Source organism: Podarcis tiliguerta, assembly GCF_965153285.1.
Source record: "Podarcis tiliguerta genome assembly, chromosome: 5".
Taxonomy (NCBI): domain Eukaryota; kingdom Metazoa; phylum Chordata; class Lepidosauria; order Squamata; family Lacertidae; genus Podarcis; species Podarcis tiliguerta.
Window position 1 is genome coordinate 29,067,622 of NC_139538.1, and position 25,182 is coordinate 29,092,803.

General features: G+C 43.1%; 1 protein-coding gene across 1 annotated transcript in view; it reads left to right on the forward strand.

Moving 5' to 3' along the window:
• Window positions 1-701: 701 nt before the first annotated feature.
• DOCK10 (dedicator of cytokinesis 10) overlaps window positions 702-25,182 on the forward strand; it is a 197,411-nt gene continuing 172,930 nt past the window's right edge. Inside the window, exon 1 of the mRNA XM_083442506.1 lies at window positions 702-882. The gene's annotated coding sequence lies outside the window, so the exon portion shown is untranslated. The remainder of the gene's footprint in view (window positions 883-25,182) is intronic.

Sequence of the window (25,182 nt, forward strand, 5' to 3'; positions counted from 1 at the left end):
ACATTTATACCTCTGAGGAGGCTCTATTAATCCATTATCATTTATCATCTTTAATACTGAAAGAAGACTGAAAGAACTAGATCATCTGCTGTCTGTTTCACATCAGTTAAGAAGGTCTAGTCTGTGGCCAGAGACTTAACTAAGCTAAAACTTTTAGCACAACCACATTCACTAGTTAGGTTTGCAAATCTAAATATAGACACGGATCTCAACAATTAAATGCATCTGCTTTGTTAATAAGCATACAAAAAGGGCATGCAATAAATGTTATGCAAAAATATACAATTACACCATTGAACACCTTACCATATCATACATATTTATTCAAAATAAATCTGCCCATAACTAATGTCTTTTGGAGAGTGTATTGTAGAAGCCAGGCAAACCTGTTGACTTGAAATGTGAAATAGTAACAAAAACAGTTGGGTGTATTCCTTCAGTCTTTAGTTCTTTAAGATCATGATTCTTGAAAACCACCTTGATGTCTACCTGTATTGGTGGAAATGGAAAGACGCTTTGGTCTCATCCCATTTGTCTCCCTCTCAGTTTTATTGACTGAGTCTGGCAGAATGCCAAAAGTGACTGGGCCGAGTGTGGGGAAGGTTCATTGTGTGCTTTCAGACAATTAGATTATTTTAAAAGCTCTGTGCCAAGGGAAAGCATGGCAAGGAGGCTTTCCAGTTACAGCGATAACGAAAATAGTTACAGGCAAAATGTCATTTGAAAGGGAAGGAGAAGAAAAGCAGGGGAAAGGGATGAAATGTTGTCCTTCACTTGCTGTCTCTTTCTCTCAGTCTTCCCCATTGCACTCCAATTTCATGAAGCTGGCTCCGGAGATGGAGATGGTCAATGCTTCAATTGCCCCATTTCTTGATCAGAAAGGTGGGTCACTTATCTGGTTCAATGGTTTGGAGCCTGAAGGTGTGTGGTGTGTGTGAGAGAGAGAGCTTGTTCTCTATTTCTCTTCAGCCTAAACTACAGGTGCTGGGTGGAATTCATTCTGTTGTTTAGTTGTTTAGTCATGTCCATCTCTTCGTGACCCCATGGACCAGAGCACGCCAGGCACTCCTGTCTTCCACTGCCTCCCGCAGTTTGGTCAAACTCATGCTGGTAGCTTCAAGAACACTGTACAACCATCTTGTCCTCTGTCGTCCCCTTCTCCTTGTGCCCTCAATCTTTCCCAACATCAGGGTCTTTTCCAGGGAGTCTTCTCTTCTCATGAGGTAGCCAAAGTATTGGAGCCTCAGCTTCACGATCTGTCCTTCCAGTGAGCACTCAGGGCTGATTTCCTTCTGAATGGAGAGGTTTGATCTTCTTGCAGTCCATGGGACTTTTAAGAGTCTCCTCCAGCACCATAATTCAAAAGCATCAATTCTTCGGCGATCAGCCTTCTTTATGGTCCAGCTTTCACTTCCATACAGTTCATTCAGTTTGCATTTAAAGCTGAAACCACCTGATTCACATTTTCCAAAACATTATGTAAATATAGCCATCCTTCAAACTTCTCTGAATTTTGCAGTGCTGTTCCCCAGGGAAGCAATATGTATAAAAATGCATATACTATAGTAAGCTGTGCATGCAAATGCAAATATCAGTGAGAATTGCATACACAGCTGCATCAGGGGAAATTGCTTTTGAAAAATATGTGTATTAGGCAAAATATCATAGAAAATGTGCGTATGGGGGGGGGGAATTGCACTAAAATTGATGGATTTTCACAGAAGCTTCCCAAAATTGCAAACTGATCTGAATTTAAGATTGGGTAAACAGCGAAGTGAGAGAAACTGAAACTGGCAGATTCGCCCTGAATTCCCTCATATCTTGCCTTGGGCTAAAGGACTGAAAACAGTAATACACATATACACAGGTATTTGCTTTCCATACTTTACAAGTGTGTGGTAGGAAACTGTGGTGTATATGCAGCAATTGTGTTTCCAATGCAGAGCATGCAGTTTCCTGAAGAACATCTGCTCTGATATATTTCTTCAGACACAGCATCTTCCTGTGACAGGTTAAGTGGCAGGAGAATGAATAGGCAAACCTAAGAGTTTGCCTATACTTGAAAGAGCCCTAACCTGGAAAGGGAGTGAGGCTCACCTGATGTCTCTGAACAAGATAGGCATACTGGGGCTCTGAAGGTACTTAGGACTCACAAGAAAATAAGAGGAATCTTCACAGTATATATTAGGCGAAATGGCATGCCAAAATCAAAATAAATTTGAACCTGATGATATTTCATGTGGACTTTAAAAAGAGTAGCAAGCAGGTGTCAACAGGTGAAGAACTGAACTTTAGATTGGAAAAATGAGAAGCTGAGAGAAGCCAAAACCAACAGATTCATCCATCCCTAATAAGCAGAGTTGCCTAATTGTTTAGGTACCCTTAATTCTTAGGCATATTCTACCAAAAACCAGTGTGGTGTAGTGCTTAAGAGCGGTAGTCTTATAATCTGGTGAACCGGGTTCGCTTCCCCGCTCCTCCCCATGCAGCTGCTGGGTGACCTTGGGCCAGTCACACTTCTCTGAAGTCTGTCAGCCCCACTCACCTCACAGAGTGTTTGTTGTGGGGGAGGAAGGGAAAGGAGAATGTTAGCCGTTTTGAGACACCTTAGGGTAGTGATAAAGCAGGATATCAAATCCAAACTCTTCTTCAAAATGGAAGTTTTGTAACCCCACTACAGGCCATAGCAAGAAAGACAATGGGGTATCACCTAGCCCAGAGTTTTGCCAACCCAAATTAAATTTGTTTTCTATTGCTTATGTATCAGGGGGTGACCCCCACTTGGATGAATGAGTATTTGGATGCTGAGTTTAATGGTTGATTTATTCAAATTAGTCTTCCGCAGCCAATAGGGAGAATGGGAAGCAGGGATGGTGAGCAGGTATGGCCTGGAAAGAGGCCCCAAAACCAGAGGGAGAGGCTTGGAGGAACACGTCTGGGTTTCAGCCTAAGGCTCCTCAGCCCTTTGTTGGGGGAAAAAGTGCACTGTATCATGTCACTTAGTGGGTAGGGTTGCTACTTTTTGCATGAAGGTCCAAAAGCTAATAAAGATGATGATGATGAAAGTATGGCAAATATACAGAGAAAAATAACAGCTGAATTTCCTGACTTGCTTGTGTCTCTGCTGAAATATAACTTCCTGTTGGCCCAGTTAGCTCTAGAGTGAGTTTACAAAGAATAAAAATTGCCAGTTGTTTTTTGTGCTTTTCTGATGTATGAAGCTCACCAAGAAAAATTAATGAACTGAATTAAGCTACAGAATTACATTCAGAAATGTTTCTTTAGTGGGGTGGGGTGCTATTTAGTAAGTGGGTTTAATTAAAACAAATAGAGGGTGGCATTCTCTATGTTCCACACAGCAAGACCCAAATATTTATTTGAATCTAAAAATAGCCATTTCATTAAGGAATTAATGATCACACGGATTATATTATTACTTTAGCCTGCTTAATATGTAGTTTACTGGAAGCAAAACCACAGGCAAAAGCCATTTCTTAAGCAGCTGCATTGTGTTAAGTTGCAAGCTGTTTATATCATTATGGTAGCTCCAGCACCAACCCAGACCGTGGTGCTGTAGTATTGGGGAAAGCTATATGATTTAGAGTCTAACTCACTCCACAGTTTACTTCTTAAAAGAACAAGCTAGACCAGTCAATTGGTGAAACGGGCATTGTGTTGAATTTTCTGCTGCTGGCAGTCTTCTGTTTTCACTTGTCAATCAAGTTCAGTCCAGTAAGCAATGATGAAGTTTATCGTGTGCATCAAGTCAGCAGAAAATTCAGTATATTTTGCCTTATAGGCCAATCCTGTTCTCCACTGCTCTGAGTTCATGATGCATCATGGCATCTGGCAAAAGGATCCAGGGCTATTCAACTTGCTTCCATACTAAGGCATGACTCTATCCAATCATATTGCTGAGAAAAATCTGTATCCACTGTCTGTGTGACATTCACAAAACCACTGAGGAACTGCTATTAGTCTATCCCCAGCATCATATCTTTGCACTGGTTATCAAATGAACAGGCAAATGTTGGGGGAATATGGAAGAAGGAATAGCAGAAAAGAAACTTGAAAGTAAATGACAAAGCTCTGGACAATGTACCTCTTCTCCGTCTCCCTCCTCCCCTGGTTGAAATTGCCCCAACTAACAAATATTGGGACCTAGGTGGCACTGTGGGTTAAACCACAGAGCCTAGGACTTGCCGATCAGAAGGTTGGCAGTTCGAATCCCCACGACGGGGTGAGCTCCCATTGCTCGGTCCCTGCTCCTGCCAACCTAGCAGTTTGAAAGCACATCAAAGTGCAAGTAGATAAATAGGTACTGCTCCAGTGGGAAGGTAAAGGCTTTGTCATGCTGGCCACATGACCCGGAAGCTGTCTGCGGACAAACGCCGGCTCCTTTGGCCTATAGAGTGAGATGAGAGCCGCAACCCCAGAGTCGGCCATGACTAGACCTAATGGTCAGGGGTCCCTTTACCTTTACCAAATATTGGGGCGACTCAGATGGGTTCAGTTCCTAGGAGTTGGTGCCCCTGCCCTGAGCTATGCCAGCTGGTCATTATAGGAATAACTGTTTAAGAATTTGTGCCTGAGTTTGATTTCCAACTCCCTCTTCCTTCCCTGCCCCTTTTACTTGTGTTGCATGTTGCGCTGTGGTTATTTTGGTTGCAAACCTGAGGGCAGGGATTGCGTTGTTTTAACTGATCAAATGTAAGCCCCCTGGAAACCTTTTTGGCTGAAAAGTATTTTTTTTGCACACACACACTTGCTCCAAAAGAGCCCTTTGAAGTAAGACCAGGTCATTCCTGTGTTCTCATAAGGATCTATCACATGTATCCAACAAAATGTTAAATAAAGTGCCAAAATTTGTTGTGAAAGCGTTTTGGGGAGTGAAACATAAGACATTGATGGAAGCTGGCAAGAAGCCTGGAAAGCAAAGAAAAGTAGCAAACAGAAAAAAATATGGATGTGGAAATCAGGTTGGAAACTACAACAAAGTGGTATTCTGTACTCTTTCTCGTGGTCAAAGCAGTGATTTGTGAGAACTAGAATACCGTTCTAAGGTAAAGGTACCCCTGCCCGAACGGGCCAGTCGTGTCCGACTCTAGGGTCGTGCGCCCATCTCACTCTAGAGGCCGGGGGCCAGCGCTGTCCGCAGACACTTCCGGGTCACGTGGCCAGCGTGACAAGCTGCATCTGGTGAGCCAGCACAGCACACGGAAACGCCATTTACCTTCCCGCCAGTAAGCGGTCCCTATTTATCTACTTGCACCCGGGGGTGCTTTCGAACTGCTAGGTTGGCAGGCGCTGGGACCGAGCAACAGGAGCGCACCCCGCCACGGGGATTCGAACTGCCGACCTGATGATCGGCAAGTCCTAGGCGCTGAGGTTTTACCCACAGCGCCACCCGCGTCCCTAGAATACCGTTCTATGCAATGCTAAACCATGGTTTGGTGTTACAGGGAGGAGCAACATTGACCTTTTGGCTCCCCCCCCCCCTTTGCCCTCCCCTTTCCCCTTCCAGTGAAGCTGCAGAGAGTTTGGAAACTTCTGCTTCCATTTTAAATTGAACATTAAAACAAACCCGTTTGCTACCACAAGGACCCTGGCGCTTGCGTTAGGAGAACGCTGGGTACAGCGCAGAGAGTTTGCCGCCACTTAAAACCTGGCTATTTATAAAGCAGCATATGTTTGTTTCATTTTGTTTTAGCAGTGCTTGATTTATTTGTTTTGTTTTGTTTGAAGAGACACATTTAATTGGACAGCCTTGTGTACATACCACCGGAAGGAATCGGTGACAAGCACTCATATGTCTACTCTGAAAGAAGAATCACTTGATACTTTGTTTGGAGTTTCTCCTCAACAATGAGCGTCCCTGTAGTGGAATACAAATGAAGTTGTACAGCTGGTCACTCTGCAAAGCCTATTAGAGTAAGCTTCATTAGCTCTTTTGTAGAGTTTCACTAGGGGCTAAGCAGCGCTCTTTTCTGTCTTTGTCACTGTTAACGCATGTCTATGCAATCTAAATATAGGAACCTATAGATGCGCAGTTTATTGCCAAGGCGCAGCTGTGAAGTTACTGCGTACAACCAAATTAGAGGAAAGGAACAATTGTAGGGATCAGAGACCTCGCTAAAAGCTATTAGAAGCTTTGACTAAATGGGATATTGCGTCTTCTTCCTCTCTCTTTTTTTCCTTCTGCATGCCAATATATCATCAATGAAGAAAACAAGCTTCATTATCAAAGTAATAATTAGGTTTTTGCTGCCAATTTTTGCTTTTTCTTTGTACCACTCGATATTTTGTATGGGGGGGGGGGACTCCCACAGATGACTATGTCTCCTTTCTTCCTTTTTTCATCCTTGCCTCCTAAATTGGCTGGATTCAGCAATTACAGTTTCAGGCTATTTGTGTTTGTCAAGCAAGCAAGCTTCCACTACACAGCTAGCTACTTGTGTATGCACCTAAACAGCGTGAGTCCTGTCTTAGAACCATTTCTATCACCATCCTGTACATCTTTCTGTACAGTAAGAGCTGTTGGATAGTGGAATGGACTCCATCGCAAGGCGGTGGGCTCACCTTCCTTGGAGGTTTGGAAGCAGAGGTTTGTTGGCCATCTGTCCTGGATACTTTACTTGAGATTCCTGCACTGGATCCCAGTGGAGTACAGGGTCAGATTTAAGGTGCTGGTTTTGACCTTTAAAGCCCTAAGCGGCCTAGGACCCTCGTACCTACGGGACCGCCTCTCCTGGTATGCCCCGCGGAGGACCTTAAGGTCCATAAATGACAACATTTTGGAAGTCCCAAGTCGCAAGGTGGTTAGATTGGTCTCAACTAGGGCCAGGGTCTTTTCAGTACTGGCCCCGACTTGGTAGAACGCTCTGTCACAAGAGACCAGGGCCCTGCGGGACTTGACATCTTTCCGCACAGCCTGCAATAAAGAGCTGTTCCGCCTGGCCTTTGGTTTGGACTCAGTCTGACCCTTATGTTTCCCTCCCCTTATGGTTTTGATCTATGGGCTACTTTTAAAATGAGGCTGCATTTTAACCTGTATTTTAAATTGGTGTTTTTCCCCCTATTATGTTTTTACTGTGATTTTACTGGTGTTAGCTACCCTGAGCCCAGCTCTGGCCGGGGAGGGCGGGGTATAAATAAAATTTTTTTATTATTATTATTATTATTATTATTATTATTATTATTATTATTATTGCAGGGGCTGGACTAGATGACCCTTGGAGTCCCTTCCATCTCTACAGTTCTATGATTCTATTATCTCTACTCAGTTGTTAGCATTGTTCAGTTCAATGCAACTTACTCCCAAGTAATTGTGTAATGCATTTTGGCCAAAATCGGACAAAACCTCTAAATGTAATTCTGGGAACTTTCATATTCTCCTATAATATCATAAGGTATGTATGTATTCCTATGAGGCGTATGTGTATCCTTTGACATTTAAAACACATTTGCCGTGATATGGAAGGATCTAATGTTACATATTTGCTTTTGGACTGACTTTCTGTATGCAGTTTGTCAAAGAACCGTCATTGGTTGTGCACTCTCATTTCATTAATAGTTATTTCCACTCGAATTTAGCTCTCTACTGCAACCTGCTGATATATCAAAGAATCACACATTCAAAAGCAGGTTTCCATTCACCAGCATTTTCTGAAACACAATAGTTATGAAAGAGTTCAAAGTCTCTGAGCTGAAGACAGATTATGTTGGTTGAAATCAATGGGGTGAGTTAGTCGTGACTGAAATTAAGTCCCAATGATTTCAGTGTAAATTAAGTGCAACTGTCTTAGAATCTGATGTTGCTTCAGTGTGGGGAAGGAGTCTGCCCCACCCTGGAAGCCAACCTTGACAGGCCACCTGACAGTTATCTGCCATCATATTGTAGTCAGGTGATTGACAGGTGTGTTGTTCTGCCCTTGGTAGTGGAAGGACATACTACTCAAGACATGCTAGGTTTTTCCTGCATCATTTCCTTAATTCTTCTGCATATATTCTTGGATATAAGGCTTACCGAACTCATGGGACTTCCTTCTGATTGTTTTCTTATTAAATTTATATCCTGTCCTTCCTCACAAAGGAACCCAGGATGGCAAATAGCAGGCAATAAAACAACAAAAAACATCTTTTTGAAAGCATCTTAAAAACAATGCAGCTAGGAGGAATAGAGCTTGTTCTAGCCGGTCAGAAATGATTGTGTCATCCTAAATTCTGCTTTGCAGGAAAATGAAATTATGCATCCTTTAATTGCCAAGCAATCAGGTGTACTTCACAGCTAGCGTCACAGGAAGAAGGAAGCACCTCTTAAACACTTCAGACTAAATGAAAATTACTTAACTAATAAGATGCAGGAGATTTTGCAGATCTGTTGAAGAATGGCAGATATTTATTCATAAAGAGAAAGGCATGGGGGTGGATGGGGGGGGGGCACAGACAGGTCCATGCAAACCTACCATTTCAAATTACAATAAGAGTTTTCATGTCTCAGAAGTATTGAGCTGATCCAGTTTTTCTCTCCTGCGTTTCCATCATAACATGTGTGGACTCTTGCGTCGTATCCGTCTATGCTGTTGTGCTCTTGATTTTGTGGTATTAATGTGTGGTGAGGATTTAGTACCAGAAATGAGCTCACAGCCCTTTCATGCAGACATCCACTCTTAGTCTCCCCCTGCCCCCAGGTATCTTCACTTTAGCAACCTAGTTTAGAACATATATTCTTGTTGCAATGGTCTAAAAATCAGGAAGCACAATTCTGGCAAATATACTTCGAATCACTCAGGAATCAGTTTGTAAACTGGGAAACAGAAACTTGTAGTTCTACTGTGTCACCCAGAGATTACATGGGCTGAGCCTACAATAAACCATGGCCTACCCTCCATTTGTCAGAAACTGCAGACAAACATAACTATGCATGAGTGACAGTTAGTGCGTGAAGGGGTTAAGACCAGAGAGTTCTGTTCCTAGACTTAGCTTGTGTTGCTTCCTGTACCTTACATTCTCTTCGCACCATATAATTGACCAGACTGCATGCGGAAAGCTATCTTTCTGTATTTTGTACCCAAGAGTATTTTACCTGTGTTCTCCTTCCTGCTGCATGGAACAATGCATGAATCAGAACTTTGGATTTAGTAAGTAAAGCTTTTAAACTTATTTAAGAGGGTGTGGTCTGTTCATTGCTAGATGGGTAGAGAAAGGGGGCAAGAGCATTAAAGCAGACTAAATGGATTATGCAAAAGGGTTTAAGAACCTATATTCCATGCTATACTGCTTGTTAACTCAGAGTTTTAAATTCTGCTAAGGTGTCTCTCTCTCGCTGGAGAGTGTGCAAACCCCATGTTTTGATTCTAGGCGTTCAGCCAATACTTTTGTTAATTACCTACACATGGATCAGATCTTTTCCCACCTCCACAACTTTAGGCAGCTTGCTCATACAACTCATTCCAGTGCTATTGTTCTGGGGCTGTCTAGTCTTTCCTCAGTTTCTTGACCAGTTTTTCTGCTTTTTTCACTCATATCCACAGAAAACATGGCTTCCCCCAAATAATCATTAGTAATTTATCCATCACAGGGCTAGTGTCATGGGCCAGGAGTCAGCTTCACCTGTTGAACAGCAGCCTGAAGGGAGAGAAGGCAGAGTGACTCCACCTGCAGCTGATCAACCTTCAGGTAGCCAGAGGAAAAGACTCTGATGAGAAGCAGCTGGCTTCAGCCTTCTTAAGCAGAGCTTCCAGTGGTGGTCAGATGCTGATAACAATGCTTGCAGTTCCTGGCTCTACTTTGCTGCTTCCTGTTCATCTTGACCCTTGACCCCATGATAATCAGATTCCCTGACCCCTGGACCGTCTGACCACATGGATTGTTGTTTGTCCGACCCTAGGGCTGGACCTGACTTTGGATGCTGACTTGCCTCCAGGCAAGTACCGGTATACCTCAGAGACTCTTCTAGTTGGCTGGCCTCCCCTTCCACTGAGTTCTGCATGTGATTGCTCAGCAATGAGACTATGACAGCTACAAGACCCAGCACCTTTAACAAACTACAGTTTCCAGAATTCTTTGGGGGAAGCTGAAATATACTCAGAGTCGCAAAGTGATTTCATGCTCTTTATTCAGCTCATAGTGGTGAGGAGGAATGAATGAAGTCCCCTCAAAGTATCTGCTTTATATACATTATTTACACAATGGGCTGCACATGATTGGCTAATTCCGGAATTCTACTGTAAGCCAATCAGGTTGTGGATTCACTTCTATCTGGAGCATGATTGGGTGGTTCCTGCCAACCAATCATACTGCTGCATTGTTCTAGGACCAATCAGACTGCTGCATTCTGAATCCTATTGTTCTAGGACCAATCAGACTGCTGCCTTTTGGATCCTATTGTTCTAGGACCAATCAGACTGCTGCAGTTTGTATCCTATTCAAATCAGTACATAACAGAAGCCATGTGCTTAAAGTGTGGGTCATCTGCAGTTCTCTTGAATGCCAAGGATGGCAACCCTACAGATTTGTGCCCACTCTTCTATTACGTTAGCAAATGGATTGAAATTGAGTAGAAAGGCTAAGAGTAACATAGAAGCCCTAGTGGGCACTGTCAACAGAACCATTTTAACCAATCAGCTCCCCCTCCCCCACCACCTCCCTTAAGGGTCATATTCATATTTAAATCTGTCAAGCAAAAATTACCAAGCAGGACATATTGTCAGGAAATGGTTTAAGGGCTATCTGTCACCCGCTGTTGCTGAATTAAAATGAACAGAGTTCACTCATTTCACAGAGTGCATTGGTAACTCAAACACTTACAGAGATTGGGATCGTAAGGAACTAATTTATGCAGCAGAATTTTCACCAGAGGAGGCCAGAATGCACACATACTTCAGGCCTACTCAAACCCAGGGATTTATTCTTGGGATATGGTATTTGTTTAATTCATAATTACAAAAGCAGGGGGTGTCAACATCTGCTGCTGCAAGTTGAATGTATTAACAGCTCAGCAGTGAGTGATTTTACTTCTGAGGCTAATGCAGATGTTGCTTTGAAAGCTCATGGCACAGAGTGAAATAATTGTAGCGAGAGAGCAGGCTGACATGGCAACCACAGCCACACATATACAGCAAGATCAGTGGTATATTATTTGGGCAGTAATTATATTGGAAGAATGTGAATGCCCATCACACACACACACACACAGAGAGAGAGAGAGAGAGAGAGCTGAAAAGATGGGGGTATGTAAAATAAGAGTTTCGAAATGACAAGAGTGCTGAAGGAAGAACAAAGCTGTGGTCAGCAGAAGTCAAGACAAATAGTGCACCATATACAATGGAATGCCTTTAAACAATCTGGGCTGCAATCCTGAGATCTCTGGGAAGTCATCCCATGGGACAACAGGATAGAGCATGGGTAGGCAAACTAAGGCCCGGGGGCCGGATCCAGCCCAATCGCCTTCTAAATCCAGCCCACGGACGGTCCGGGAATCAGCGTGTTTTTACATGAGTAGAATGTGTGCTTTTATTTAAAATGCATCTCTGGTTTATTTGTGGGGCATAGGAATTCATTCATTTCCCCCCAAAAAATATAGTCCAGACCCCCCCACACACACAAGGTCTGAGGGATAGTGGACCGGCCCCCTGCTGAAAAAGTTTGCTGACCCCTGGGATAGAGCATATCTCCACCCTGTCAAGCAGAGCAGAAGATCTGCATTTTCCTTGCAGCCACAGAAGTATCTACAGCAGACCCGCCTCCACTGCCGACAGCACAGAAGACGGAAAGGAGGCATTCTGGAGTAGGGAAGGGTTCCCCTGATGTCCACAGAATGGGGAGGGTGGTAGCTAGACCTGGAGCTGGTGTGCTTGTTTCCCCTCCTTTTGGGACACACTCAAAAACCTTCTGCCCTGCTGCCATAAGCCCAGCATGACTTTGGATTTGGTGCGTTCTTCAGTTCCTCTCTCCCACACTTTCAGATGACTCCACTCATCTTTCTCATTACAGAATTCTATTCAGCATTCTATTCAGCAATCTTTTCATTGTGTTACCTGAGGTGCAACAAAGGAAGGGCCTTGATGCAGAAGGCAATTGTTGCAATTCAGAGCACCAGGTTCTTGGCCATGATGGAAGCACAAAGGCTGTTCTCAGATGCATTAATTTACTACTGTTTGTTCCATTATGTTCAAACCCTGCTTTTCAGCCCAGATGGGCTCTCAAATCAGCTTACAATTTAAATTCATATAGCGGTACACAATATCATTAAAGTTGTGTTGATGCAATGACAGAGGTGTACCTAGGGTCCCCTTTGCACCCTTAGCTGTATCGGGCCACCACCCCACCCAATGCTGGGGGGGAAACCCACTTTACCGTAGTAGCCTCATTAGAAATTACATTTTACACAATGAAAAGCAATGAGAAACCTAGACAGCATCTTAAAAAGCAGAGACATCACATTGCCAACAAAGGTCCGTATAGTTAAAACTATGGTTTCCCCAGTAGTGATGTATGGAAGTGAGAGCTGGACCATAAACAAGGCTGATTGCCGAAGAATTGATGCTTTTGAATTATGGTGCTGGAGGAGACTCTTGAGAGTCCCATGGACTGCAAGAAGACCAAACCTATCCATTCTTAAGGAAATCAGCCCTGAGTGCTCACTGGAAGGACAGATCCTGAAGCTGAGACTCCAATACTTTGGCCACCTCGTGAGAAGAGAAGACTCCCTGGAAAAGACCCTGATGTTGGGAAAGATTGAGGGCACAAGGAGAAGGGGACGACAGAGGACGAGATGGTTGGGCAGTGTTCTTGAAGCTGCCAGCATGAGTTTGACCAAGCTGCGGGAGGCAGTGGAAGACAGGAGTGCCTGGCGTGCTCTGGTCCATGGGGTCACGAAGAGTCGGACACGACTGAATGACTAAGCAACAACAACAAAGTCCTCAAAGTGTCTGGAGTGGGGGCAAGGTGGAAAAATTGCAAGTCAATGTGCCATGGTACAAGAAGGATGGGAAACTTCTCCTGCATGTGATCTTGCCATGACAGCAGCGGTGCATCACTGCTCACATATATGTCATAAACTCCATAGTCTGATAGGTGATTTGGGGGGGGGGGGGCTGGCCTGCACCTTTGGTGGGAGCTGATTTCGCCAAGCACAGGTACAACTCTGTGTGAGAAGCTGCTTATTCTAGTCCTTGGAAATCAGTAATACAACACAGGTTAAGCAGACAGGTAAGCAGTGCCACCCTGCCCTGGGGCACTGTGCTCGACTATTTATGCCCTTTGCGTGTGGCACTCTGGCTCATTTAGTCCTGGACCAGTGCTACATGGTTCCGCTTGTATCTCTGATGGAATGCATGCAAGTAGCAGCTAAGGGTGGAAAGATCTGTTGACCTTAGTTCTCTAAGTTTCTCATTTTCCCAATCTTAAATCTGCCATTTCTGCAGCACTCTTCCATTTGGTTTTTTGGTTTTATAATCCTCATGAAAATTATTCAGCATATTACCATGAATGTCTCCTGCTGAAACATTTTTTAATGCATAGTTGATTAACCTACACATTTTTAAAAGTAATTCCTCATAATAAGTTTTAGGTTGTTATTTTCACCAAAATGCAAACTTTAGAAGGCAGCCCTGTATTGGGAAGTTTTTAATGCTTGATGTTTTATTATCTTTTTATATGTGCTGTAAACCGCCCACAATGGATGGGGAAACAGGCGGGACAGGTGGCACTGTGGTCTAAACCACTGAGCCTCTTGGGCTTGCTGATCGGAAGGTCAGCAGTACAAATCCCCGCTACGGGGTGAGCACCCGTTGCTCTATCCCAGCTCCTGCCAACCTAGCAGTTCAAAAGCACCCCAGTGCAAGTAGATAAATAGGTGCCGCTGAGGCAGGAAGGTAAACTGCATTTCCATGCACTCTGGCTCCTGTCATGGTGTACCAGAAGCAGTTTAGTCATGCTCGCCACATGACCCAGAAAGCTGTCTGTGGACAAACGCCGGGTCCCTCGGCCTGAAAGCAGGATGAGGGCTGCAACCCCAGAGTCACCTTTGACTGGACTTAACCATCCAGGGGTCCTTTACTTTCACCTTTACCTTTACCTTAAACAATAAAATTATTGTTGTTGTTGTTGTTGTTATTATTATTATTGTTGTTGTTGTTGTTATTATTATTTATTTAACCTAACATATGCATTTGTTTAAACATTTGTTGGTTGGAGAACTGGGTAACTGCAAATTTTGAAGACTGGCTGTTTTTTCAGTTCTTTTGGAAGGTGTGGGTTTGGTAGATAAATCTTTAAATATGAACTGAATGCAATTTCTCTCCTATCCCTGCTGGTGAAAAATAGTGATTTGGCCAAAAGTTCATGACATTTACTCAGTGATTCAAGGAGATACAGTTTTGTGAAATCATCCCTCCCCCACCCCCAAACTTTGTTTCTTCAAATAATTTCCTTTATTCTTCAGCACGTTTCCTTGGAAGTAAATCCCACTGAACACATAAGGCTTATTCTGTTTCATTTGTTAGTTTATTAAACTTAAATCCCGTCCTTTCTCCAAAAGCAGCCCAGGGTGGCAAATAACAGGTGACAAGACAACAAAAACATCTTAATAACATCTGGAAAACTATTCCAATACAGGTGCAGACTGGGAAAGAGCTCTACTTAAAAGGCCCTAGACTTGTGAGACTACAGTACTAACCAAGTGAAAAGCTGAACATCCAGAATTTAAGTATCGTTACCAAGCCAAGGAAGGTAAAGGAAAGTTCAAAAAGTATAAAAATGTGCGTGCAGTTGCTAGTAAACAGAAAAAGTCTGACGCTGCCAGGCACAAGTTTGCCTCAGGCTGTAAGCAGTTTGTATACGATGTGTGGACTACCTCAAAATGGGGTAGGGTCTTGTATTTATTCTATTATAAGTGAATAGCTTCACTATGATACTTAAGATCCAGAGCAGCAGCTTAATCATGAAACGGACCTGCCACAGATCCTAAGCCAAAACAACTCAGGCAGCTACTGGGCGCTTTGCCAAGCAGACAGATGCTGAGGCTTTTGTTCCCACAATCTGGTGTCTGCCACTGAAGTCTAGAGGATAAATTTTCCAAAGCTCCATAACAATATAGCAGGAACGTCAGGACCTCAGGTTTAAACGTCAGCACTTTGGCTTTCCTTTTTATTTTTGGTGATTGATGCGTATAAAGGCGAGACTGTTTTCTTGGAAAGAATGTGATTTGGACTACTAAAAAAGACAAAAACCAAGACTCTGCAAGCAGGACCTGTGTACAACAACATCCTGCCAACTTGTAATTCCAAGTAACTGTAATTCAGAACAGAGCAGAGCCATTATATCTAGTAGGCATCATGACTAGTAGCCTTTTCCTTCATGCATTTGCCCATTCCTCATTTAAAGCCATCCAAGTTGGTCACCATCACTATCTTTTATGGGAGCGAGCACCATAGTTTTATTATGTTCTTTCAAGTGGGATAGCTCAGTTGGTACAGCATGAGACTCGTAGGTGGAATCTACACACATATAAAAAACGTTCAGAAAATGCTTTTTAAAAACCAGTTGTAAAAAAAAAAAAGTACGTTGAATTTTCCATAAGGCTCGCCATCGCCAACTAGTGTCACATTGTATATTGTGCTTAAAACAAAATTAAAACGTTTTATTTGCAGCTGTATAGCTGAGTCCTTAGGGACTCGGGTGGCGCTGTGGTCTAAACCACAGAGCCTAGGGCTTGCCGATCAGAAGGTTGGCGGTTCGAATTGCCATGACGGGGTGAGCTCCCGTTGCTCGGTCCCTGCTCCTGCCAAACTAGCAGTTCGAAAGCACATCAAAGTGCAAGTAGATAAATAGGTACCGCTCCGGCGGGAAGGTAAACGGCGTTTCCATGCACTGCTCTGGTTTGCCAGAAGCAGCTTAGTCATGCTGGCCACATGACCCGGAAGCTGTAAACCGGCTCCCAAGGCCAATAAAGCGAGATGAGCGCCGCAACCCCAGAGTCAGCCACGACAGGACCTAATGGTCAGGGGTACCTTTACCTTTACCTTTATAGCTGAGCCCTTAATCTCAGGGTTGTGGGTTTGAGCCCCACATTGGGGGAAAGATTCCTGCATTGCAGGGGATTGGACTAGATAATCCTCGTGGTCGCTTCCAACTCTAGAATTCAGTGATTCTGTGATCCCCCCCAGCATTCAGCTTAATCAAATGGCCCTGAGTTCTGTTATTATGAGAAAAACTCCTCTCTGTTTTCTTCAAAGAGAAAGGTGTGGGTTTTCCCCGAATAGCTCTTATTGCAATTAGATAACAACCATGAATTCACAATTTCAGACCAACAGCTGCAGCATGGGTAGACTATACACAACATTTTCTAGCCAGTACTTTATACAGCTATGTTTGAATGTTAGTGCTGATTCATGGAAGGTTTCTTCAAATAATGCTGGGAGTTGTAGTTTGTTAGTTATTTCAGCAATGGAACGGTCTCCCTGGGGAGGTTGTGGGCTCTCCATCCTTGCAGGTTTTGAAGCAGAGGTTGGATGGCCATCTGTCCTGGATTCCTTAGTTGAAATTCCTGCATTGCAGGGGGTGGGACTAAATGACCCTTGGGGTCCCTTCCAAATCTACAATTCTATGATGTTTCACATGTATAGCCATCACTTGATGTTTCATCTGAACAAAACTGAACATATGAAAGACCTCAATGGTGGGGGGGAATACTGTATCTGATAAGACAAAGTAGTTTGAAATTCATGAATGGTAACTGGTCAGCGAAGACCACTATTTCACTCATTAAAATTTCTTTCAGGGCTATGGCCATCATAAAAATCTATATGTAAGCTTACCCTTATTTAAACAGAAAAATGTGATTAAGGAATATCCAGATAATTACAGTAATCAATAGCAAACATCACAGGTGGGTTGTTGTTGTTTTTGCCGAAAAGGTTGAATGGATTATTGTTATGACTTGGATGCATGCATGGGAAGCTACATCTTTTAATTTTCAAAAGGAATTATATATGAAACAAGGCAATTGAACTGAAATAGATTTTATTTCTTTATGAGACAGTGGTGATTGTACATGAGCAAAGTTTCTTAATGAATAGTCCAGCACATTCTCATTCTCATTCTCTCTCTCTCTCTTTCTCTCTCTCTCTTGTTTGTGTGTGTGTATGTTGTTTTGTATTATAAAACCATTCATGGAATTAGCCACTAGAGGGAGGCAGGAATACATAAATTCACAAACAGTTCCAGAGCTAGTAAAGGAGGCTATTCACACGACAAAGATTTGTTCAGTTTGAAAATATTGTGAATAGCAATCAGTGCAAACTGCTCTGGTTCACCAGAACCGGCTTAGTCATGCTGGCCACATGACCTGGAAGGTGTATGCCAGCTCCCTCGGCCAATAAAGCGAGATGAGCGCCGCAACCCCAGAGTCAGCCACGACTGGACCTAATGGTCAGGGGTCCCTTTACCTTTATTGTGCAGGGGAGAAGTGATATTTTGCATAAATGTTTTTTGATAAAAGATGCCTTGATAAGTTTTTTCAAGCCAATAAATTTGCAAAAATTTGAAGGTTCGATCTTTATGTCCCATAGTTAGCAAACATAAAAATATAGAGAAACTAAAGCATCTATCACACCAAGAGAGTCAATTAACTATTTTGCTCTTAAAGAATAAGGGTGTCAAGAGAGGAACATGGGAAGCTGCCTTAAACAGAGTTAGATATCTAGCCCAATATTGTCAGTGCTGATTTGGCAGCACCTCTCCAGGGTTTCAGGATGGAATCTTTCCCAGTCCTTCGTAAAGAGGCGAGGGATTGAACTGGGGTCTTTTACAACGGAAAAAAATGTGCTCCACCACTGAGCAATTTGTTTTGCTTCATGGAGCCTTGTCAGCTGTGAAAACAAATTTTCAAAAGCTTTTATCTTTGCTGCAACATATATGTTTGCCTGGGAAACTCTGTCTTGTACATTGAACTGGCACGGACTTTGAAAATATGTTACAGAACAAGGGAGCTGGCAATTGGGGTTTCCATATTTTTCGCCCTATAGGACGCACTTTTCCCCCTCCAAAAATGAAGGGGAAATCTGGGTGTGTCCTATGGGGCGAATGCAGGCTTTCGCTGAAGCTTGGAGAGCAAGAGAGGTCGGAAGACAACCACAGCCTAGGCAGCCCTGTGGGAGTTCCCGCAGGGCTGTCTAGGCTGCGGATAGCAGCCTGCTTCCCGGAGTGCCGGACGCACTGAAAGCAGAGCGCCCGGCGCTTCGGGCAGGCATCCGCAGCGTGGGGAACCCTGCGGGAGTTCCCGCAGGGCTCCCTACGCTGCGGATAGCAGCCTGCCGCCTGCGCGCGGGCACCTTGAAGCAGAGCGCCCGCGCGCCGGGCAGACATCAGCCAGCCCCACAAGCTCAGGTGACAGCGGGGAGGCGCAGCCCCACCATCCCGCTGTTCCTTGACCTGGTTTGGTTTCCCCGACCTGGTTTTGGGGGGGAAATAAAGCGGGGGGATTTTCCTTTATTTCCCCCCAAAAAAACTAGGTGCGTCCTATGGGACGGGGCATCCTATGAGACGAAAAATACGGTATTTAAAACAAAATTAGATATCGCCCAGCATGGTTTGAAAACAGCCACAATAGATTTAAGTTGAATGTGTATGTGGTAGAACATCCTCAGCTGCATTCTGTGTTGTGAGTCTGCTCCATCTCCAGACCATACTATTTATCATTTCATGTTCCAGCCCTTCCCTTCGTTGTTTCACACAGGAGATATTAGTGTCAGGGACACTAGCAGTTTATGGAGCTCCTCTTTCCCGCTCCTCTTTGGCCAATGGATGGCAAAAGAGATGTCCTGGAAGCCCTAACATTACTGGATTGAAATGTCCAAGCCATTGATGCTTGTCAATATAGCCAAACAATTAGACTATGTACACGCTCTTGTTTACTCTGCATCTAATGCGTCCTACCGCTGGTTTGAAAAGCAGTGCACACACAACATTAGCCACAATCCATATCTATCCTCTTATCAAATACAGTGGTACCTCAGGTTACATATGCTTCAGGTTACAGACTCCGCTAACCCAGAAATAGTCCCTCGGGTTAAGAACTTTGCTTCCGGATGAGAACAGAAATCGTGTGGCAGCGACGCAGCAGCAGTGGGAGGCCTCCTGAACGAATTAAGTATGTAACCAGAGGTACCACTGTACTGCTTTTTGATGCATTTCCCACAAAAACAGCTTTGATCCACATTGAAGGGGGGGGGTGACCTAGCTGTATTTTAAGTTAGCAAGGAGCCTTAGAGTGGATCTACACATGGGGGGGGGGGGAGACGCTATAAATAAGTCAGAAAAAAAATGCTATGTAAAATATATTCCAAAAACATTTTGCTCTCCAGTGCCACCTAGTGTTGCATGTTTATAACACATTCAAAGCACTGGTGTGTTTTTTTACTAATGTAGCTGAGTCCTTAGTCTCTGCAATGTGGGGGTGAGGGAGGCAGTAGGTCAGCAACAATTCCCCCCCCCCCCCACGCGCAGCCACTGCAGCCTTAGGAACTTTTTAGTAAGGTCCAGTCATTACTTTGTGGCACATAGCCTGGCAACTCAGATCATTTGAGTTTGTCTGCAAATATTTCTAGTTCTTACAAAGGCACTGGGGTGGGTGGGAAGCTTCACCATTACAGTGGGAACGAGCTGGAGGTCTGGCACAAACAGCTGTTTATGCAAAGAAGGGTTATTTATAGATTAGAAAAACAAATTAAGGAATCCTGAGGGATTTGGAAGGCATGATTGAATTGAATCGGAAGGAAATAGTTGATTATAAGATTCTAGTTTGTGAGAACAGGCATAAAATGCATGGACATTGGTGTTGCCGAAAGATTGTTCTGCCTCTACCCTAAACCTTAGATAAACTGTATGTGACAGCAGAAGTTTTCTGTGTTTTCAGCACAGAACTGTCCCTGTGACGCAGAAGTATAGCATCATCTTCTGCTATCCTCGTTGCATTCCCTGTTCCCAAGTGGTTCTTGCCTAGCTGTAGTCATAGCTAGTTTACAGGAGAGAATTGGTTAGTGAGAGAAATTGCTGGAGGGGAGGCATGGGCAGAGTTCTTCACTTTCACCACATCCAGAATGTTCCTTTTGGTTCTTAAAAACGAAACTTGCTCTCTTTATGTGACTGGTTCGGCTGCATGCTAAACACGCTATCGGTAGTAGCTAATGTGTTGAAATTTTTATTTGTATTTTTTTTATTTTGCCATTCTCCATCAGTAACTGAGAAAACGAATTTTCATTGGAAATGATCTAAGGGGAGTTAAAATGTTGGTGAAATTCTCATGAGTGAGGTGCTACACTTACTGTACTTTTGTGGTGGCGAAGAGGTGTCTGTGAATGTCCTTTATTTAATCCTACAAATCATCTCACCAGTGGAATGCACTCTGCAGCCATCCCAGGTGCCAGCTGTCCAGTTAAAGCCCAGGGGTGTTTCTGAGTCTATTTTCTTTCAATCTGCAAATCATGTCACCAGTGGTCTGTACTTTGCAGCCTCCCCGGGTGCCTGCTCCTCAATTAAAGCCCAGGGGAGGACAACAGGAGGCAACTCCTCCCATGCAGCTCTTTCAGACCTTTTCAAACAGGCAACTGGGGAGGCTGCAGAACACTGGAGAAATGCTTGGTGGAAAGAAAAGCAAATGCTTGGCCACCTTGCAGCAATAAGGTAAGCTCACAAATCTACACCCATAAAATCCCCAGTGCTATGGAAATGTGGCAGAAAAAGAAAATTTTGTGGAATTATTAGATAGGGCTGTGATAAAATCTATCTGTGGCCAGTGAGGTGGTTCACTAAGCAAACTCACCAGCAGCCACAGTATGACAACAGATCAGGGAAGGAGAGTTTTTTGCCTGTACTGGGGAGGTGCTGGTGGAAGCACTGGAGAATGCATTTTTCTTTTAGCTGCTCATCCAGGACTTATGGAGGTTTCCCATGCAATTTCCAGCCCTGGAAGATCAGAAATTGTGCAGGGTGCCTCCATGAGTACAGGAGGTCCCCTGATTCAGAAATTTGCTCTCCACTTTTTGAATATGATGGGGAAAGTGATTGGGTTAGCGGAGAAGTTCAATGTGCTTGTCCCTACTCATGAGTTAGTTTTACACATGACTGTAACATCTGACAAAGGCTTTAGAAGGCTTCCAACTAAGTCATTGCATGGGTGTGCCAACTTCCGTGAGTTTAAGGGAATTTCCCCTCCCTCTCCTCCCTTCCTCCATATACTCTCCAGATCTGCTCTTGAGGTTCCCCAAACCCTCTAGAAAAGATGGGGTCAATGGGAGGGGGTTAAATAGGGGAGGGGAATGTCGGTGCTTATGGAGCTTGTTCTGCTTCCAGAGTGATTTTGTTAGATACAGCGCTGTCTTTTCACATGATTGTCATGTGAGAAGGGGAAGGTTTCTTCTTGAAGGAATGCCTGCTATCTTTTGAAGCGCATGATCCTGATTTAGTCGTTGCAGCACAAACATCAGGGGAACAACTTGGATGCAAAACAATCAAGGTTTAATTAATCCCAATAGACCATTTTTTCTGTAGCTGTATTTTTTTATAGCTACATCCACGTTTCTCAGAAAGGGCTGTAGCTCAGTCGTAGAGCAACTGCTGAAAGTCCTAGGTATCTCCTGGTAGGGCTGGGAATATTGCCTGCCTGAAACCCTGGAGATCTACTGTCAGTCAGTGTAGATGGACTAATGGTCTGACTTGGTGTACTACATTTTGAATGGCCGTATTTATAATTTCTTATTAATGCACCAAGGAGCTCTACCACATGCTGTGTTTGTTAAGTGTAGAACTGTTTGCTCCTGCAGGCAATACTATGCCACCTTCTTGTGTTTTTAGATTTCCATCTCATAATTCTCTCCTGCCTGTCAAAATAATATAAAATAACTGGGGAGTGGGGAGAAGGGCAACCCTCCAATGGATAAGTCTATTCATCTGAGAACAACTCATTTGCTGGCATTATTAAAATATCTGTAGGTGCCCCGCATTTTTATTCTGGATCATATCACATCTACCAAAGGCTTAAGGATCTTGTGTGTGATGCAAAGGACCAGTTTCTGATTTTGCTACCCTGTGTAATCCACTTGCTCTGTCTGCCTCATTAATTTGCTTCATGAGAGCCAGCAAGCAGAGTTTGACCTCAAGCTGACTCTCAGTGCAAAGTGGTTAAAAGGTTGGTTATAAAGCATAAATGTTCGTGGTAAAGAATAAAGAGGGGAAAGTGGCTCCTTAATGTTTGCACGTATTTTCCTGTTTCAAGAGAAATCGATATCCTTCCATTTTTGGAATAACCCCAAGCCACAGATTGCTGTATGCAAACCACAACTGGTTTTGCCAAAGCAATACAGATATTAGCTCTGATAATTTATATTGGTCCAGGGACATAATAGACCCAAGATGAATGAATCAATTTACTTTCTGCCTGCCTGTCTGTCATCAGATTTTTAAACCTCACATGTGTTACAAAAGCTTGTGTCCTCTTTGAATAATGTGCAGTACTTAAATTCTTCCCATGGAAGCAAGCATGTTTTTGTTTGTGAAAAGAATGCTGAATTTAAGTTAATATATGCATAAGGAGAATGTCTGCAATTACATGTGGTCTTAAATACCAATGAATATTATTTTAAAGGAGCTCTTCCTTAGATCTGACGAAATAAAGGATTTTGAAGAATCCAAGACTATTTTTTGAAAAACCTAAGACTATTCTTTTTTCATATAGTTGCTATTAAGGGCTTTCTCCCCTTTTCTTTTAAACATATGTTTGAAACAGATTTTTAGTCAGGAAATAGCACACAGTTTACTCATCGAACCTTTACTATTAGCTGTGGCATGTACAACAGAGTTCTAGAGAGAATTACCGTATTTTTCCATCTATAAGATGCCCCCATATATAAGACACCCCCTATTTGGCGGGATTCCAATTTAAGAAAAGAGGGGAGATCTATCCGCGTATAGGCCACACACAAATTTTGGACATTATTTTTTAGGGGAAAAATGTAGTCTTATACATGGAAAAATATGGTATATGGTATAGGAAGGTGACTTTGGCAAAAATATATATCTTACAGACATTTTCTGCATACATTCTTAACATGTAGTTCAGGCCCCAAATACATGTGGCAGGCACTTGCATGCATCTTTCCCCTGCATTAAAAAGCAGGTTCAAAATGCTGTCAATCTGAGAAGAATGACAGGAAGAATAAAGAGGACACTACTTCACCCTTTCCCCATATTACCTTCCCCATATCCACTGTGAGCAGCATAGTGGGTCAGAGGAAAAATTCAGGATAATAATGACTGAAAGGAAGAAAATTGTTCCCTCCCTACCTCCCTGCCCACCACTTCCACTCATACACTTAAGGCTATTTTTGTTTTGTTTGTTTGTTAAACTTCCCAGTACTCACCATACTCCATAAATCTTTTCATCCATAAAACATTTCATTCTAATGCTGTGTGAAGTTTCAGTCTCGGTCAAACTGACAAGTTTCACATCTCCCACACACAAGCTGAACTGCAAACATTCTGAAACATCTATATTCCCTGAACAGTTGGAGTATTTGTGAACATTCCATGCAATTGCATCATCTCAGCCAATCCGTGTCAGAGGCATTGCACACACAATACAACAAAAATCATCTGACCATGTATAAAACATCAATCTCCTCCTCCCTTGCCTAAATTTGAAACAGCCTTTTCCCAGGCCAGGGCAGAACAACAAATCCAGTATATGATCTGTCTCATCTGTTGGATCTGGGAAAGCAATATGGTTGTCATAGCAGCTATGAAGTCCTGAACACACCTTTCAAATGTCCCTTTTGCATAGATTTTTAAGTCCCAAAATGCAATTATGTTGTACTCAATACGAGATAAACCCAGAAACTATCTCTGAGGTGGCTGGTCTGTGAAAGAATAATAATTCTATGCTAGATTCTCAACATGAGCTACAGACAGTGGAAGCTGATGGTGGTCTGCTCCAGTAGAGCAGGAACATATTGTTCAATTGCTTCAATCTGAAAGAAGTGAGAACAGCATTACCCAGCAAGAAACATATTGAAAAGGCAGATCGCAGATGGTATAATCTGGAACATCACAAACCAACATGTTGTTTGTGTTCTGTCTATACCACACAGTGATGCATAACCTTAGAGTGATAATTCTAATATTAAAACCCTCCAGAACAATCTTTCAAGAGAAAGAAAGAAAAGAGAGGAAAAAAACCCATTGGTGGTTCTAGAAGGAACTGTTATTTGAATTGCTCCTAGGAAAAGAAGCTTAAGCAGAATTTTATTTTTTCATCATCGTTACCTAGGAGGAGTATTTTGCAGTTCAGCTTTTCATGAAAAGGATCCCATCAACTCCTACAAAAAATATGTGTCATGGAAAGGAGGAGGAAAGTATTTCCAAAAAGAAAAAGGGTGATATGTTTTCTATCAATGTTTGCCGTTACTTTGAGCTAGAAATGGTGATTTTTCTAGTGTTCAAAGCAAGTCTAAACATGGGTCATCATCGCCTTAAAGATAATTAAACTTATCTAGGAAGAGATGTATACTGAAGTCTGTATATGCTGTGCATCCCATAAAGGAAAAAGCAGCATAGGAATAGGCTCTGGTTCAGGCATAGGCAGACTCTGGCCCTCCAGATGTTTGGGACTATAATTGCCATCACCCCTGACCACTGGTCCTGTTAGCTAGGGATGATGGGAATTGTAGCCCCAAACATCTGGAGGGCCAGAGTTGGCCTATGCCTGCTCTAAAAAGGTAAAGGTAAAGGACCTCTGGCAGTTAAGTCCAGTCACAGCCTGCTCTAGTTGATGACAAAACAAGAACTAAGAGCAATTCCTGACAAGCAACCCCTGTTTCATAACAAAACAAATGATGACAACAAAAATAAGTTAAAGATGTGTGGTAAGGAGGGCAAAGTTCAGTTTCTTTACATTCCCATCTTGAATGATCTGTTTTTGACTAACAAAACAAGATGGGAATGTAGAGCAACTGAACTTCCCCCATGTACTTTTGTAATGAAATCAAACTGTTTCCGACTTTGTGACTTACTGGAAAACTGTCAACTTCATTCCCAAAATGGTAAAATCATTCATTTGGATGAACTCCTCCAGCTGCCAACCCAACACTTTTGTGACACCCACAGACAGGGCAAGAAGGGAATAGC